Consider the following 4,423-nt stretch of genomic DNA (forward strand, 5'->3'; position numbering starts at 1 on the left):
TCTTCCACCAAACCTCTTCTCTCCATATCATCCTTCACCTTATCTTCTTTCCCCCCCGTTATCCTTAGATTAAGGGGTCGGTTGCCTGATGCGCCCTCCCCAATGCCTTCGATCAAAGGCATCCTCTTCCACCAAACCTCTTCTCTCCATATCATCCTTCACCTTATCTTCTTTCCCCCCGTTATCCTTAGATTAAGGGGTCGGTTGCCTGATGCGCCCTCCCCAATGCCTTCGATCAAAGGCATCCTCTTCCACCAAACCTCTTCTCTCCATATCATCCTTCACCTTATCTTCTTTCCCCCCCGTTATCCTTAGATTAAGGGGTCGGTTGCCTGATGCGCCCTCCCCAATGCCTTCGATCAAAGGCATCCTCTTCCACCAAACCTCTTCTCTCCATATCATCCTTCACCTTTATCTTCTTTCCCCCCCGTTATCCTTAGATTAAGGGGTCGGTTGCCTGATGCGCCCTGCCCAATGCCTTCGATCAAAGGCATCCTCTTCCACCAAACCTCTTCTCTCCATATCATCCTTCACCTTATCTTCTTTCCCCCCCGTTAACCTTAGATTAAGGGGTCGGTTGCCTGATGCGCCCTCCCCAATGCCTTCGATCAAAGGCATCCTCTTCCACCAAACCTCTTCTCTCCATATCATCCTTCACCTTATCTTCTTTCCCCCCCGTTAACCTTAGATTAAGGGGTCGGTTGCCTGATGCGCCCTCCCCAATGCCTTCGATCAAAGGCATCCTCTTCCACCAAACCTCTTCTCTCCATATCATCCTTCACCTTATCTTCTTTCCCCCCCGTTATCCTTAGATTAAGGGGTCGGTTGCCTGATGCGCCCTCCCCAATGCCTTCGATCAAAGGCATCCTCTTCCACCAAACCTCTTCTCTCCATATCATCCTTCACCTTATCTTCTTTCCCCCCGTTATCCTTAGATTAAGGGGTCGGTTGCCTGATGCGCCCTCCCCAATGCCTTCGATCAAAGGCATCCTCTTCCACCAAACCTCTTCTCTCCATATCATCCTTCACCTTATCTTCTTTCCCCCCCGTTATCCTTAGATTAAGGGGTCGGTTGCCTGATGCGCCCTGCCCAATGCCTTCGATCAAAGGCATCCTCTTCCACCAAACTCTTCTCTCCATATCATCCTTCACCTTATCTTCTTTCCCCCCCGTTATCCTTAGATTAAGGGGTCGGTTGCCTGATGCGCCCTCCCCAATGCCTTCGATCAAAGGCATCCTCTTCCACCAAACCTCTTCTCTCCATATCATCCTTCACCTTATCTTTCTTTCCCCCCCCGTTATCCTTAGATTAAGGGGTTCGGTTGCCTGATGCGCCCTCCCCAATGCCTTCGATCAAAGGCATCCTCTTCCACCAAACCTCTTCTCTCCATATCATCCTTCACCTTATCTTCTTTCCCCCCCGTTATCCTTAGATTAAGGGGTCGGTTGCCTGATGCGCCCTCCCCAATGCCTTCGATCAAAGGCATCCTCTTCCACCAAACCTCTTCTCTCCATATCATCCTTCACCTTAGCCTATCTTCTTTCCCCCCGTTATCCTTAGATTAAGGGGTCGGTTGCCTGATGCGCCCTGCCCAATGCCTTCGATCAAAGGCATCCTCTTCCACCAAACCTCTTCTCTCCATATCATCCTTCACCTTATCTTCTTTCCCCCCGTTATCCTTAGATTAAGGGGTCGGTTGCCTGATGCGCCCTCCCCAATGCCTTCGATCAAAGGCATCCTCTTCCACCAAACCTCTTCTCTCCATATCATCCTTCACCTTATCTTCTTTCCCCCCGTTATCCTTAGATTAAGGGGTCGGTTGCCTGATGCGATCTGCCCAATGCCTTCGATCAAAGGCATCCTCTTCCACCAAACCTCTTCTCTCCATATCATCCTTCACCTTATCTTCTTTCCCCCCCGTTATCCTTAGATTAAGGGGTCGGTTGCCTGATGCGCCCTGTCCAATGCCTTCGATCAAAGGCATCCTCTTCCACCAAACCTCTTCTCTCCCTATCATCCTTCACCTTATCTTCTTTCCCCCCCCCCCCGTTATCCTTAGATTAAGGGGTCGGTTGCCTGATGCGCCCTGCCCAATGCCTATCGATCAAAGGCATCCTCTTCCACCAAACCTCTTCTCTCCATATCATCCTTCACCTTATTTTCTTTCCCCCCCCGTTATCCTTAGATTAAGGGGTCGGTTGCCTGATGCGCCCTGCCCAATGCCTTCGATCAAAGGCATCCTCTTCCACCAAACCTCTTCTCTCCATATCATCCTTCACCTTATCTTCTTTCCCCCCCGTTATCCTTAGATTAAGGGGTCGGTTGCCTGATGCGCCCTGCCCAATGCCTTCGATCAAAGGCATCCTCTTCCACCAAACCTCTTCTCTCCATATCATCCTTCACCTTATCTTCTTTCCCCCCCCCCCCCCGTTATCCTTAGATTAAGGGGTCGGTTGCCTGATGCGCCCTGCCCAATGCCTTCGATCAAAGGCATCCTCTTCCACCAAACCTCTTCTCTCCATATCATCCTTCACCTTATCTTCTTTCCCCCCCCCTTCGTTATCCTTAGATTAAGGGGTCGGTTGCCTGATGAGCCCTGCCCAATGCCTTCGATCAAAGGCATCCTCTTCCACCAAACCTCTTCTCTCCATATCATCCTTCACCTTATCTTCTTTCCCCCCCCCCCCCCCGTTATCCTTAGATTAAGGGTCGGTTGCCTGATGCGCCCTGCCCAATGCCTTCGATCAAAGGCATCCTCTTCCACCAAACCTCTTCTCTCCATATCATCCTTCACCTTATCTTCTTTCCCCCCCCCCCCCCCGTTATCCTTAGATTAAGGGGTCGGTTGCCTGATGCGCCCTGCCCAATGCCTTCGATCAAAGGCATCCTCTTCCACCAAACCTCTTCTCTCCATATCATCCTTCACCTTATTTTCTTTCCCCCCCCGTTATCCTTAGATTAAGGGGTCGGTTGCCTGATGCGCCCTCCCCAATGCCTTCGATCAAAGGCATCCTCTTCCACCAAACCTCTTCTCTCCATATCATCCTTCACCTTATCTTCTTTCCCCCGTTATCCTTAGATTAAGGGGTCGGTTACCTGATGCGCCCTCCCCAATGCCTTCGATCAAAGGCATCCTCTTCCACCAAACCTCTTCTCTCCATATCATCCTTCACCTTATCTTCTTTCCCCCGTTATCCTTAGATTAAGGGGTCGGTTGCCTGATGCGCCCTCCCAATGCCTTCGATCAAAGGCATCCTCTTCCACCAAACCTCTTCTCTCCATATCATCCTTCACCTTATTCTTCTTTCCCCCCGTTATCCTTAGATTAAGGGGTCGGTTGCCTGATGCGCCCTCCCCAATGCCTTCGATCAAAGGCATCCTCTTCCACCAAACCTCTTCTCTCCATATCATCCTTCACCTTATCTTCTTTCCCCCCGTTATCCTTAGATTAAGGGGTCGGTTGCCTGATGCGCCCTGCCCAATGCCTTCGATCAAAGGCATCCTCTTCCACCAAACCTCTTCTCTCCATATCATCCTTCACCTTTATCTTCTTTCCCCCCCGTTATCCTTAGATTAAGGGGTCGGTTGCCTGATGCGCCCTGCCCAATGCCTTCGATCAAAGGCATCCTCTTCCACCAAACCTCTTCTCTCCATATCATCCTTCACCTTATCTTCTTTCCCCCCCCCCCCCGTTATCCTTAGATTAAGGGGTCGGTTGCCTGATGCGCCCTGCCCAATGCCTTCGATCAAAGGCATCCTCTTCCACCAAACCTCTTCTCTCCATATCATCCTTCACCTTATCTTCTTTCCCCCCCGGTTATCCTTAGATTAAGGGGTCGGTTGCCTGATGCGCCCTCCCCAATGCCTTCGATCAAAGGCATCCTCTTCCACCAAACCTCTTCTCTCCATATCATCCTTCACCTTATCTTCTTTCCCCCTCGTTACCCTTAGATTAAGGGGTCGGTTGCCTGATGCGCCTTCCCCAATGCCTTCGATCAAAGGCATCCTCTTCCACCAAACCTCTTCTCTCCATATCATCCTTCACCTTATCTTCTTTCCCCCCGTTATCCTTACATTAAGGGGTCGGTTGCCTGATGCGCCCTCCCCAATGCCTTCGATCAAAGGCATCCTCTTCCACCAAACCTCTTCTCTCCATATCATCCTTCACCTTATCTTCTTTCCCCCCGTTATCCTTACATTAAGGGGTCGGTTGCCTGATGCGCCCTTCCCAATGCCTTCGATCAAAGGCATCCTCTTCCACCAAACCTCTTCTCTCCATATCATCCTTCACCTTATCTTCTTTCCCCCAGTTATCCTTAGATTAAGGGGTCGGTTGCCTGATGCGCCCTCCCCAATGCCTTCGATCAAAGGCATCCTCTTCCACCAAACCTCTTCTCTCCATATCATCCTTCACCTTATCTT

The sequence above is a fragment of the Palaemon carinicauda genome, chromosome 16, assembly GCF_036898095.1.
Source record: "Palaemon carinicauda isolate YSFRI2023 chromosome 16, ASM3689809v2, whole genome shotgun sequence".
Taxonomy (NCBI): Eukaryota; Metazoa; Arthropoda; class Malacostraca; order Decapoda; family Palaemonidae; genus Palaemon; species Palaemon carinicauda.